At 33.9% G+C, this 14,928-nt stretch overlaps 1 protein-coding gene across 3 annotated transcripts in view; it reads right to left on the bottom strand.

Annotated features, from left to right (window-relative positions):
* Nucleotides 1–14,928, bottom strand: part of LOC120782756 (mucin-17) — a 58,181-nt gene extending 43,253 nt beyond the window's left edge. Inside the window, exons 1-2 of one of the 3 annotated variants that reach the window (XM_040115210.1) lie at nucleotides 14,666–14,928; nucleotides 13,468–13,926 (exon numbers count right to left, since the gene is read on the bottom strand). The gene's annotated coding sequence lies outside the window, so the exon portion shown is untranslated. Of the gene's footprint in view, nucleotides 1–13,467; nucleotides 13,927–14,665 lie in introns of those variants that run through there. The other 2 variants (XM_040115209.1, XM_040115207.1) reach the window with 2 other exon arrangements.

The raw sequence follows: 14,928 nt of genomic DNA, 5'->3' as shown, positions 1-14,928 counted from the left end.
GTTTATTTGTTATAAAATGAATAAATTTTGTGTTTTTTTTTATCCATTTCAAAAGATGTATATTTAACATTAAATTTAGCATATCAAAATATTTTTTTTTTTTACACAAATAAAAAAAATTAATGCTAAAGCTAAAAATGGGCATATTTATATCAAAAAAGTTTACGTACGCTAATGATTATTTATATAAATCAAAAGTAATTACAATAGTTTTTTGCCTACATTTTGTTGCTATTATTGTCCCAAGACATCGATGTATGCTCCCCACTCAATTTCTAGTATTATTTCCGGATATTTTGACTCACTAAGTCCATGATCCAGGTTTTTGGCCTTATTTTGATGAAATTCGATGTTTTCGAATACGATTTTTCAAAAAGTTACAGATATTTTGAATAGGATTAATGTATGGCGATTGCGGGACCTATGGAGTTATTTTTAATTCCGTAACAACCCTGCACGTACAAGATAAGACGGGTGTTTTGGGTCGTTATCCTGTTGTAAATAGAAATGGCCGCTATTAACAGCCGATTTAGGCATACTTAAAATTTAAATTTTTTTCTAAAAATGTTCAGATACATATGCTTATTTATTTTTTTACTAATAAAGTCCAATTGTCCAATCTCAGATGATACCATATATACCCAAACCATAACTTGTGTAAAAAAAAAAATTTTGATATGCTAAATTTAATGTTAAATATACATATTTTGAAATGGAATGGAAAAAACCACAAAATTTATTCATTTTATAACAAATAAACTTGTCGTAATGTAATAGAACTAGGTGTATGTGAACTTTATTGGTCCACTGTATTTAATTTGAAGTAGTGGATCGTAATCAATGAAACACCCAATTTTGAATTTTAGGTCATACGTTATTTTGCATTTTAAGTGACGATATATGTATATATTCCAATCAGTGATTCTATTTGGAAAAACAATATATATTTTCATCAAGCAAGACTGAAAAACGTGCAACGAGTTTCGAGTAAGCAATCTTTCGCAAAAAATCAATAAATAGTGTTGATTTCAGAGCATCATTGCCAATTCTTCTCTCCAAGTAGTTACAACTGGAAAAGTCATTTCGGTGAAAGACACATATACATTAAGTCTAAAAACGCCCGGAAATTTTAATAAAATTCCTCGAATAAATGATATTTAAAAAGTAGGACTTTCCTTCATTACTATACCAAATAGTATGAGCGCACTCTGTCAACCAGTTTGTTTTTAGCAGCTGCTCGAGTCGGTGCACTTCAGTGGTGCGTTGTGATTTTTACAATGGATAAAATATCGAACAAAAGAATTTGTCTCAAACTTTGTATTTCTAACCAAATTTCGTGTGCGGAATCGATGCGATTGTTGAGAAAAAGGCTTATGGTGATTCAGTTTAATCAAAAACACAAGTCTACGAGCGGTAAAAGCCTTCAAAGACGGTCGTTGAAGACATGTCTCGTTTTCAGACAACCTTCGACCTCTTCAGCTGATGAAAATATTAAAAAGTGAACGATATGGTGCTAAAAATCGTCAGGTAAGTACAAGAGAGAGATGCTTGAGAGGATCTTTCGCGAGCTCGTTCGAATTATTTTGGTGGGTAGTGTGGGTATGAAACGCGTTTTTGCTCGACTCGACTAATTAAATATTTTGCAATTTATTTACAATTTTTGGATACTTTTATGTCACAATGTACATAGAACCAACTGTGCGTGTTATCTCCTACTCTGGTTGTGTCAGTTAACCCTATCGAAACTGCAATTTGACGGTTGTTGTTGTAGCGGCAGAAAACATTCCTGAAGCAATTTCGAGGAATGGGGCAGAGTTTAGAGTCCTTGAGCAGATAAAAATACTGCTCCGTTCGGTTACTTAGACCCGACTTTTGTAGGATTGTTGCCTGTAACGGTTATCTAGTGTCGGTGGATCATTGACGGTGTTCAATATTATTTTATAAGCAATACTATAGACGTATACGTAGGCACCGCTTACGCGATTATAGCCGAGTCAACAACAGCGCGCCGGTCGTTTCTTCTTTTCGCTACGTGGCGCCAAGCGTAGCCAGGTTCTTCTACACCTGATCTCTCCAACGTAGTGGAGGTCTTCCTCTTCCTCTGCTTCACCCGGCGGGTACTGCGTCGAATACTTTCAGAGCTGGAGTGTTTTCGTCCATCCGGACAACATGACCTAGCCAGCGTAGCCGTTGTTTTTTAATTCGCTGAACTATGTCAATGTCGTCGTATATCTCGTACAGCTCATCGTTCCATCGAATGCGATATTCGCCGTGGCCAACGCGCAAGGAACCATAAATCTTTCGCAGAACTTTTCTCTCGAAAACTCGCAACGTCGACTCATCAGTTGTTGTCATCGTCCAAGACTCTGCACCATATAGCAGGACGGGAATTATGAGTGACTTATAGAGTTTGGTTTTTGTTCGTCGAGAGAGGACTTTACTTTTCAATTGCCTACTCAATCCGAAGTAGCACCTGTTGGCAAGAGTTATCCTGCGTTGGATTTCTAGGCTGACATTGTTGGTGGTGTTTACACTGGTTCCCAAATATACGAAACTTTCTAAAACCTCAAAGTTATGACTGCCAACAGTGACGTGAGTGCTAAGTCGCGAGTGCGACGACTGTTTGTTTGATGACAGGAGATATTTCGTCTTGCCCTCGTTCACTGCCAGACCCATTTGTTTTGCTTCCTTGTCCAGTCTGGAGAAAGTAGTGTTGAAGCCGATGATATCAATATCATCAGCAGCAGGTTGAAGAAGTCGCACGATAGGGAGTCGCCTTGTCTGAAACCTCGTTTGGTATCGAACGGCTCGGAGAGGTCCTTCCCGATCCTGACGAAGCTTTTGGTGTGGCTTTTATAAGCAATCTATTAACAGATAAGGACTCTAGGATAAAAAAGGGAAAATCTTATCATCAGATAAAGGCCGAAACATTCAGAAAAGTCTTGAAAAAGGTAACCCCACAAATAATGGATGTTATATCCTGACTTGCGATCCGTCAGTGGCTAAACTTTCATATTTATCACACTTATTTTTGCTTCACTTTTATTATCATTGCTGCAAAAAAAGATGTAAGAAAAAGGTTTTTCGAAGTCATTATTGGTTTACCATCAGCACAGAAAACAGCATACATATGTACATATGTATGTAAGTATGTTAGCATTTTTAGTAGTATTGTTGTGTTTTTTCTCTCATTTTGAATGCAATTTAATTGAAAGGTTGGCAAATTGTGGCAATTCAATTGGCATTTAAAATTGCTTTTTGATGCTTAGTTTTCATCGCTGCTGCAATGAAAACAAACTAAATTGACAGCAGTATTCACAATTAACATGTCCATGCAGGGTTGTAAACTAATTTGAGGTTATTAATTTTTGAAAGGGGCACTTTAAGCGCATTAGTCGTTGGGTAATCATGATTTGGACTTTGCAGAGACACAAATTGCTTGTACATATGCATGTATATATATAATGTATGTACGCTTATTTACATCTCCCGTAGACAGTGGGTCTGATGACAATTGATTTTAGTTTATACATACGACAGTAAATAAACACAAATAGACACACTAAAAATTTGCAGACTTCACAAAAATAGCTTATAGCTTTGGTAAAATGATACATGTATAAAACACAATAGTATTGTACAATAAAATTGAGTAACAAATTAATTCAATTGCTCGACACTGCAAGACAAGTTGTTAAAATTGAATTTTGGATTTTTTCTTCGCTATTTGCTCCATATTTTTCATGTACGCATAGGTGCCCTGACCTAAGATTACTCGTTTGCTTATGTGTGGACATGTTGCTCTTATTGGACATCGCACGAAAAACTGCAGCCTCAACTTTTGAATGGACTCAAGTAATACTTACACTGATTGAATTTAATTAAATTAACGATTGACATGGAAACTTTTGTTAAATATATGCCAAGTCGGCAGTGGCGACAACATTTATTGTGTAAAAACAAAAATATTGTCTAAAGTGTTTTCTCTGCTATTATCATACATACATATGTATGTATATGTCAGTTTGTAACCTGATAGTTCATTTATTTCCTGGTAACGGAAGCGATTACGTTTGGAGTGTGTTATACATATGTGTGTACTTTTAATTCAAACTGAATACATACTATGTACATACATATATGTACATAAGTACCAAACAGGCTTAGAAACTTTAGTTAGTACTATTAGTACTCATTACAAATAAAATTCTTTTGAATAATTACAATTAAAATAAAACACGTTTCTGCAAAGATTCTGCGACGACAAGACGTTCTCAAGAGTTGGGACTGTCTCAACCTGCGGGATTTTGAGAAAGGATTTGAACTTGCTGCACTGAAGCTGAACTTGCAAAAACTGAAGCCATTGGACCACTGTCTGATTTTACTTTGGAACAACTTGAAAACGATAACGATTTTTTTAAGAAAATCATCTGAGTGGTGCGTTGCTCAGCAATGATGTTTGGCATAATAGAAATAACGAGTTGTGAATAATGTCTTTATGCAAAAGAAACTAATCGCAGCGAGTGATAGCGATCATCTGCCAGAAATTTCCTACAATAAAATTCAATATAATCAAAGTATATAATCTTGAGTCAAATACCTTCTCCAGTACTCACATTTTTAAACAACTTTTAAAAAGAAAGTGAGGACAAGAACGTATACTCATTGGAAAATAGTAAAATCAACATGAATGCTAGTGTTAAGCAAAAACAATTTGCGTTTTTTTTCACTTGTAAAACTTTGTATTTTTTGCTCATTCGATAATTTTTTTTAACTGCTAATAAACACTAACTAATGCCTAAACTAAAAGGAAATACTATAAAGAAAATTGTAAAACAACAAACGAGGGAGGAATTTTGCAAAACTCAGCGCTAAAACACAACAAACAAATAAAAAAAGAGATCAACCTAGAAACCATGGCATAAAAACAAACGAATTTGATATTTCTGCAAAAAAATAACGAGAATATTTAAATGCGAAGCAAAGAAAGAGATTGAAACAAAGCACAACAGATACCTAAGCTGCGGAGCTGACTGAATAGTGGAATATAGCTAAGTAGGCAGCAATAAAATGTAGCTTGGTCCAAGACGAAAAGTAGTAATAAGTAGACGAAACTAAAATACCGACAAGTCAGACTACAGCAGCAAATACTAGTCAACAGAACAACCAAACTATAAGCCACACATACAAGTAGTCGCTCGCCATGCCATAAATTATGTGAAATAAACGCGTGCAAAGGTGAGGTCCACAGGTTGGTAGTAGCGCCAAACACAGATGCTAACATTACCTTAATCGTTTTTTTTCGTTTTATTTATTCTTCTTAATTGCAGTGTGTTTGTGGTCACTTCTGTATAAAAGAATAAAGCGCGATTCGTAAGAATTCAGGTAAAGGAAGTACACATATACACAAAAACGCTTGGAACTTTTGGTCGAGGTGTCATTTTGGCACGAAGCTGAGCAATTTAAGAAGTGTTTTTTTATTTTCACATACATATGTATGTATGTGTATGTATAGAGAAAATATCAGCAATTTGAAAATTTTTGAATTTGTCTCGATTTTTAAACGCTTTAGCTGTAAAATTTGAGATAAAAAGTAAAAAAAATCATTTTAACTTTTTCGCAATTTCGTACATTTTCATATTTTTCTTTTTATACTCTCGCAACAAAGTTGCTAAGGAGAGTATTATAGTTTTGTTCTTATACTCTCGCAACAAAGTTGCTTAGGAGAATATTATAGTTTTGTTCACATAACGGTTGTTTGTAAGTCCTAAAACTAAAAGAGTCAGATATAGGGTTATATATACCAAAGTGATCAAGGTGACGAGTAGAGTTGAAATCCGGATGTCTGTCTGTCCGTCCGTCTGTCTGTCCGTCCGTCCGTGCAAGCTGTAACTTGAGTAAAAATTGAGATATCTTGATGAAACTTGGTACATTTCTTGGCTCCATAAGAAGGTTAAGTTCGAAGATGGGCAAAATCGGCCCACTGCCACGCCCACAAAATGGCGAAAACCGAAAATCTATAAAGTGTCATAACTAAGCCATAAATAAAGATATTAAAGTGAAATTTGGCACAAAGGATCGCATTAGGGAGGGGCATATTTGGACGTATTTTTTTGGAAAAGTGGGCGTTGCCCCGCCCCCTACTAAGTTTTTTGTACATATCTCGGAAACTACTATAGTTATGTCAACCAAACTCTATAGAGTCGTTTCCTTCAGGCATTTCCATATACAGTTCAAAAATGGAAGAAATCGGATAATAAACACGCCCACCTCCCATACAAAGGTTATGTTGAAAATCACTAAAAGTGCGTTAACCGACTAACAAAAAACGTCAGAAACACTAAATTTTACGGAAGAAATTGCAGAAGGAAGCTGCACCCAGGCTTTTTTTAAAAATTGAAAATGGGCGTGGCCTCGCCCACTTATGGACCAAAAACCATATCTCAGGAACTACTCTACCGATTTCAATGAAATTCGGTATATAATATTTTCTTAACACCCTGATGACATGTACGAAATATGGCTGAAATCGGTTTACAACCACGCCGTCTTCCAATATAACGCTATTTTGAATTCCATCTGATGCCTTCTCTGTATAATAGTATATACATTAGGAACCAATGATGAAAGCGGAATAAAACTTTATATAAATACGGTATTTGAAAAATATGTAAATGACGGATAATGAAATCTCGATTATCACTTTATCATGCGAGAGTATAAAATGTTCGGTGACACCCGAACTTAGCGCTTCCTTACTTGTTCAAATGTACATTTCATTCGTATTGACCTTTTTACATCCTGAAAACTTTTTCATTTGACGAGATATCTTCGAAAAATTGTATAACGATTATTGTCTAAAGTAATGGTACTATCTCCGTAGAAATAGTTCAGATTCAAAATAAAGTTCTTGTAAAGAATCTTTTGCAACAAGATAGTGGTCCGAGTCGATGTTAGGATCTCGGAGCGTACGCAAGTCTAAAACACTGCCGACGTGTCTTCCGTCTATGACTATGAAGAATTAAGGGACGTACGTATGAACGGAAACACTCCAGCTCTAAAAGTATTCGACGCAGTATCCGCCGGGAGAAGCAGAGAAAGAGAAAGACCTCCACTCCGTTGAAAAGACCAGGTGGAAAAAAACTTAGAATCTACAATTGGCGCCAAACAGCAAAAAGGAAGAACGACTGGAGCGGCTATAACTGTGTAAGCGGTGTCTACGACAATAAAGAAGAAAGAGAAGAAGAAAGAATCTTTTGTATTGTGTATTTTTTCATGTTTCAATTTCAATAGCATTTTGGACATTTTCAATTTTGAAAACGTTGAAGCAGAGAAAGTGACAAATGAAAAAATTTAATTTAACTACCAAAAGAAAAAATCTAAACTCGCATAATTGCTCACAAGTTTGAAAAAATCCCATTTTCCACAATTTTAATTCTAGAAAAAATGTATATATTAAAAACATAACATACATATATTAAGCACAAACTCTTTCTTCTTTCTTCTTCTTTAAATAGAAATTAGTAATTCTGCAGACTTTGAGAACCGGTTCATAAAAAAATATTAAAAATAATTTTTTGAAAATATCAAAAGGAAAATAAATTTAAAAAACATCACAAGCAACGATGCAATTAATAGCACAAATGGAATCAGAGAAAATAAAAGATAGTAAAATTAATTAATTTAGAATTCTTAAATCGCAAACCTAAAATAGCTAAAAAAAATACCCGGATCTGTCGAACCAAAAATAAAAAAAAATTAATGCAAAAGCAAATATGATAAATGAACAGGAATTTCAAGATCAACAAAAAAAAACAAAGCGAATGAATCCCTGCGGTTTCAATTCAAACGGTTAATGAAGCGTGGAAGCACGTAGACACGTTACTTAATCAATGTTAAGTCATTAAATTTAAATCAAAACTATTAAGATCTTGGTAAATTCAATTGATTTGGTTTTCTGTTAAGAAAAATGTGTGCCTAACTGTATATGGTTTTAATTAATCACATAGATAGAATTAAATGCAAACGGCAACACTGTCGGCAGTTATGCGCGTTAAAGATCACTTGACAAATGCTTCGATAAAAGCTTAGTCAAAGCAGAATTTTAATTACCTTGCAGGATTATTTTCAAATGAAGAATAAACAAAGTAAATGCTTTTAAAAATCTACCCTTTTCAAGAATTCGCTTAAATTCTAAACAACAGATGACTTTGGTAGAAAAATCGAAGAAAAGAAAATATAAATATCTTACTCAGCTCAAATAGTTAATTTTCCTAACAAATACAAATAAATAAATGAGATCTTAAATAGCAAATAATGTTCATCTTCGAGTTACATTATTATCAGAAAACAGCCAAAAAAGTTATTACCAAAATTATGAAAATATTCTAATAATCTTTAGCAGAAAAAGTCCATAAGGCATTTAAGTGCGAAGATCATAGGTGCATAGATCACTATATACATACATACGCACTCAAAGATCAGGTAGAATATTACATGTACCTTTGTGCGCTATTTGTTTGTGTTGGTAGTCATGTTGCGATGACTCAGCCAATCACTGGTGGCTCGAGTGTAAGAGGAAACGTAAAGTTGTTTCAACGAATGGACACTACTATTCAAAACACGTTCAAGCCATAAAAGAATTACAATGAAAGAGAAAAAAAACATAGAAAAACATAAAGAAAAGCTTACTCATGCTCTCAGCAGCTTGGCACTATGATATTGACGTTGCATACTACTATGAGCACAAAATAGTAAGACTTTGTTAAAAATTTATAAAATTCTTAATTTACATGGTGGGTTCCAAAGTAAACAGGGGTTAAAAAAAAACAAATGGTTTTTTCGGCAAAATCAATTTATTTTACTCAAAATAGTCTCCTTCTGCTTCAATAAAGCTTTTTGCACGTTCAAAAGCATGTCGAACGAGGGTTTTAGCTCGTTGGCCGGTATGGCCGTCAGTATGCCGGTGCAAGCCTTTTGAATAGCCTCTACGTCTGCATAACGCTTCCCTTTCACGAGTAAATGCATTTTTCCGGAAAGGAAGAAGTCGCGAAGTGCCATATCAGGTGAATACGGGGAGTGGTTAATGGTTAAAATGTGATTTTTGGTCAAATAATCGGTCACAAGCGTCGAATGTTGGATTCTGAGCAATTTTTGGTCGTCAGTCAATTTGTGCGGAACAAACCGTGCACACACCTTTCGAAAGCCCAAATGTTGGGTCATAATGCGATAAATCGATGTTTTGGAGATGTTCAATTCCATTTCCATGAATTTCAACAATGATTTCGGCTGATTTTTTATGAATTCACGCACAGTTTCGATGGAATTTCCGGTGATTCTGGATTTTGATTGGCCCACATGTTGATCGTCATTTATATCCTCACGACGACTTTGAAAACGTTGAAACCAGTCGTGCACTCTGTTACGGGATAGGCAATCATCGCCATAAACTTATTTCATCAATTGAAACGTTTCGGTAAAACTTTTACCAATTTTAAAACAAAATTTAATGTTGGCTCTTTGTTCGAAGCTCATTTTCGCACCGATAACACATTTAAAACGCAATAACTTCACTTCCAATCGATTAAATGTCATGAAATTCTCACTGGGCAATCGATAAAGATAGCAGATTCTAACGTACCAGTCGCCATATAGATGGGGCGTTAGATTCAAAAAGTCCTGTTTACTTTAGAACACATCTTGTATTTTTCAAAATCTATGTCCTTTGGCCTCAATACACTTGTGCCAACGTTTTTTCCAGTCCTCGAAAAAGTTGTTAAAGTCAATTCCGGAATAACTTCTTAATAACTTAAAGTTCTCAATTGAAAAACCAAGAGTTGTTGGCCCATAATTCCGACATCTTTTTACGAATACATAACACTCAAATAGTATTTCTTATTGACAGTTTGGCCGATCGGATGGAATTCGGAGTGCACCATATCCTTCTTTGAAGTGTTTTTTTACTTCGGCTCATCTTTGCCACGATATACGACTGATTGGTAGTCTGTTTCCGGGTCGTAAACGCAGATCCAAGACTGATTGCCGGTAATAATACGTTTAATGACATGCTGGTGGTCGACAAGCATTATTTCACAGACGTTAACGCTGTTTTTTCGAAAAAAATGAGTGATTTCGGAACCAATCGTGCTTTCACTTTTCAAAATGATTTTCACTTATCCTTCCGCTATTCCAACGATGCCAGTAAGATCTCTTACTGTTAATCGTCGATTCTGAAGCACCAATTCCTTCATTTTATTGACGTGTTGCTCATCAGTTGGTGTTGATGGCCCTCCTGAACGTACTTCGTCGTCAATTTGTTGCAGAATTTAGTATTAAAAAGAAGGTTGTAAGGAAAAATTATTGTCAAAATAAAAATATAAACGTTTATCAGACGTCAGATGATTCGAACTACAGAATTTTAAATAATTTTCCATTGTTTCCATATGCCTTATGTATTAAATGCGTTCAGGCTAAATTAAATAACTTTGAGATTCTGTATTTAGTTAAAAATTATGCGTTTTTAAACCAAAAAAGGCAGCTTTTCATACGATTACCCTTTACAGCGTAATTAAAACCTAATTTAATAATAATTCTGTGACGAAAATATAGAGTATAAGATAATGGTATTTTTTATATTATTTATTTATTTTATTTTATTTTTTTTATTTTTTGAGGAAAGAAAAAGGCTTAACAATTTTAATGTTTGGAACTTCAAACAGAGGCTGCTTAAACATCAGTTTGACGTTGGTGTAGCAACAGAAAACATCTCTGAAGTAATTTGAAAGAATGCTGCCGAGTTGATACCGGGCCGGATAAAAATCCGGGTTCTTTCCGGCTACGTAGCCATGACTGCCGTGCGTCGACATTTTTTCTACTTAAAAAGTGATAGATAATGTTAATGTATATGTAAGATAAGTTTTCCAAAAGTTAGATGTGGAGTAACTTGAATTAAGGTAGGTTAATATGAAAGTTATAAAAATATGTTTGAAATTTCATAAAAGCAAATTTTCTCAGACTTTGTTTAAATAAATCAGCGACATTTCGCTCATTTTATTATTAACTTCCATTGTGCAACACAAAGAAACGTTATTCAAACGTACCATAAGATTTCACTAGACCATAATAATATTACCATAAATCAATTCTGCGCCAGTTAAACGTTTTAAATAATTTCTAACTTCCTACTCGCAAATCGTTTATAATTCCAATACAAATTCACCGCCACCAAGCATGGTAAATGGCGAAGAAACAACCACATTTTGCTTGCAAAAAGAAACGGCTAATAAGACAACAAATATAACAAATATAACAAAGTAAACGGCATCGAAGTAAAAACAAACGAGAAACCCTCAAAACCAAGAAAAAACTAGGAAAATAAATTATACTAACGCTTAAATAATAAAAGCAAAAACAATACAAGCTTAATAGAAAAACCAGTAAGAAACAATAACAATGCATAAATAAATATTCAACATGTTGAGGTCTGCAAATGCCAGTGATGTTGAAAGTCGTTTTGCCAGTTTGACAGCCAACAAGCGTCAGAGTGAAGTCAAGCCGAACGCGCAACAATTCCAAGAGAGCGACATTCACTTATATGGCCGGGAGTTAGTGGGCAAGGGTGTAAAGACATAAAAAACATGTTTCAAACGCACACTTATAATTTTTGCCATTTCGTATGAAATTATAAATATTTTTTTCAAATTCATTGTGTTAAAAGGGGTTTTAGTGCTATTTATTCGAAAACTACTAAAAATTCTAGTTTCAGATAAATAGTTTAGAATTATTACAGGTTAAAAAGAAATGGCAAAAACTTTTAAGTATAAGAGGAAGCTTGTGGTGATTGAAAATTTAAGGTGTCAATCATAATGGACGGGTTCGCAGCGCTAGACAAAAAAGTTTTAATTGAAATGTTGGGTCTATAAATAGGTGTATTCGCGCGGTTTGCCAAGAGAGGGGGAGCGTAACTTGATTATTAGTAAATTTCTACTGTCCTTGTACGTCTTTTTCAGCATTTATCACTCACTAGAAACGTAAACGACAATAACTATTTTTCATTCAAATATGTCGAACTTTGTGCCTGGAAAAGTGTTTTTACGGATAGAAGATTTTACATCTTCATTATTTTAATAAAGTGGTTTGCACGATTTAAAAGTGATGAATTTGGCTTTAAAGTCGATGTTCTGGGCGGCCAAAAATGTTTGCATATGAGGAACTGGCAGCCATTACTCGGTAGAGGCTGTAGAGTCTACAGTGTAGACAAGCTCAAGAAGCGCAGGCAGAATATTCGGCAGTAACTCAAGCAGTCATTTTAAAACGTTAAAAAACTGCCGGATATGTTCAAAAGCATGGATATTGAGTGCCATGTTTGGATGGCCAATCAAAATTACAGGAGATTGTATACAGAAATCAACGTCTAAAATTAGTTGAGACTCTGAAGGAGTTACATGGGTTTCCTCGGATAAAAACAGCCTATTTTCAACAATGTTTTTCTCATACAAAAAGTGAAATATTTTCTTGGAATTTTTTAATGTTGCAAACATACACTATCAACAAAGAAGCTCTGAAATTTTTAGAAAAAAATATTTCAGATATATTTCATATCGGTGATTCCTCGGAAAAAGATGCGCCAGCGTTAGCAGGATCATCTAAATTGAAAAAATACGTGACTTAGTTAAAACCATGGACGAAGAAAAAAAAAATTAAAATTGGATATTCGGCAGACATTTTTACAAAAAATTAAAATTTCAGTGAAAACTTCGAGACATTTTCTTTCTTCAAATAGTTGTAATGGAAAAAAATCCTTCGTCCAAATCTTTAAGAATTGTATCTCAAAGACCTGTGTAAAATTACAAGAAGATCGGTTGAGTAGTTCTCGAGAAATCTTGCCAATCGACTTCAAAAACACAGTTCCGAGAAAAACGCGTTTAAAGAGAGCGAACTTAGCGTAGCTAGCACAAGTTCTCAAGGCTGTATCTCCGAAACTATTAATCGGATCAACTTGAAAATTTAAAATAATATTCTAGAGGCGTTGTAGAATTTAATAAGATAATAAAAAAAGCGATTATTGAAAGTCGTAAACCCATGTAACCCCTTAATATCTTTTATGGTTAATATTTTTGAGTCTGAATTACTTAAAATTGTTTATAAATATTTGAACCTAACTTCGAAATTTTTTTTGTCTTCTCAGCTATCAACAAGCAAATTTATTTTAAAAAATTCAATATTTTTTCGGATTAGGCTTAAACTCTTCTATACGACTTATTAAGCCGTATAAACTCTTCTATACGCCTTATTAAACCGTATAAAAGAACTTAAGAAGAATTAAAATGGCATAATCCATATATTGATTGCTATTCTTATCATGTATGTACACTAAGAAATTACGAAATTTAATACAAAATTTAATTACAAATCGATAACATAAATAGTAATATAAAGAAAGGCGAGTTTTTCAAAACCTAAACTCACCAATTTCGTAGGAAAATGCTATCAAAATTCGCATATGTCGATTTGAGCGATTGAATTGCTGCTTAAATATTGAATCCGTGCACAAATGTGTTGAAATAAAACAGTTGTTTAAAGATTGATTATTTGTTGACAATTAAGTTTAATTCGTAAAGTGTTTTGCAGCTTGAAGTTGTTTGATTATGTAAAAATTAATAACTTTGATATTTTTACAGTAAAACTTTTGTGCAATAAAATCTCTTTCATAACCTGCGGTTTTCCGTTATTTTCTTATTTTTCTTGTATTTTACTTTATTTATTTTCAATGCTATTTTCGCAGCATAATGTTGCCCTACATGCGTGTGTAAGTAACGCAAGCACCGCTTTAAACGGTTACAATATTAGCCAAAAACGTTAATAATTGACACTTTCCATTTTCGGTTTGTTTGTACGCATTTCAACTCATTTCATTGTCGTGTGTGACTTTGTATTTATTTTTTCATTTTTATTTTTATTCTTATTTTTTGTTGTTCTAATTTTTTGCTTATTCAATACGTTTTTTTATAACAGTAAAAATTTTACTCTTTCGACAAAATATATAAAGAAGTAAAATTTGTGTTCTAAAACGCGTTCAACACAAAGAAAACGTTTCAATGCAAAGTGAAAATAAAAATTACAATGAAATCGAGCACAAAACTACATGAAATTGTTAGATTGAAAAGCTCACATTAGCTTTCTATAGACCAACCATAAACAAAAAAAAAGGAAGCTTAGAAAAATCGACGAATCCAGCGAATTGTGAAATGACAATATTTGCTTGATTAACACGTTCGCTGTGGAAAACAAAACTCACAATATTATAATAATAATATTAAGCAACAATAGCGAGCGCAAATACAAAAATTATTCACACAAAAAGAAATAATGATAATAAAAATAAAAAAAAATAAGTGCGAAATCCAAACTTCTTACAAACACTTCATAACGCTATTGCAATTTATACTTAATTGCATTTCTATGAGCATTACAATTAGTATTTTGTGATTGCTCAAATGATTTTTAACACAAACTCGCGAAACTGGCCGTAGATTCTCACATGTAAACATGCAGCTTTTGGAATTGCTCAACACTTTTCGCACTTCAACGGCGATATTTTGCTAGATCGCAAGATTTCCCGCATTTTCACACCTAAGTGCGAACGCATGTGATCTTTGATTTTTACCTTTTCCAATGAACAACAAATTCCACACGTTTTCTTCTTATTTTGTAAGCGCACTACACTTCGCTTTCGATTTCGTTTCGAAAATAAACACCGCAACTCGCAAATCGGCAGTTTTTCTGTTTTAACCTCTTTTAGAAAAACACATACACTGCACCTATGCGTGTTTGTTGGTGTCTGTTGCTTGATTTGGTTTTATTTCGAAAATAGTAGAGTATTGAAAATTGCAAACGCGCGCGCAACCGCAAGTAAACACAACCGCTCAA

The sequence above is a fragment of the Bactrocera tryoni genome, chromosome 1, assembly GCF_016617805.1.
Source record: "Bactrocera tryoni isolate S06 chromosome 1, CSIRO_BtryS06_freeze2, whole genome shotgun sequence".
Lineage (NCBI taxonomy): Eukaryota > Metazoa > Arthropoda > Insecta > Diptera > Tephritidae > Bactrocera > Bactrocera tryoni.
This window is presented reverse-complemented; position numbering and strand designations above follow the sequence as displayed.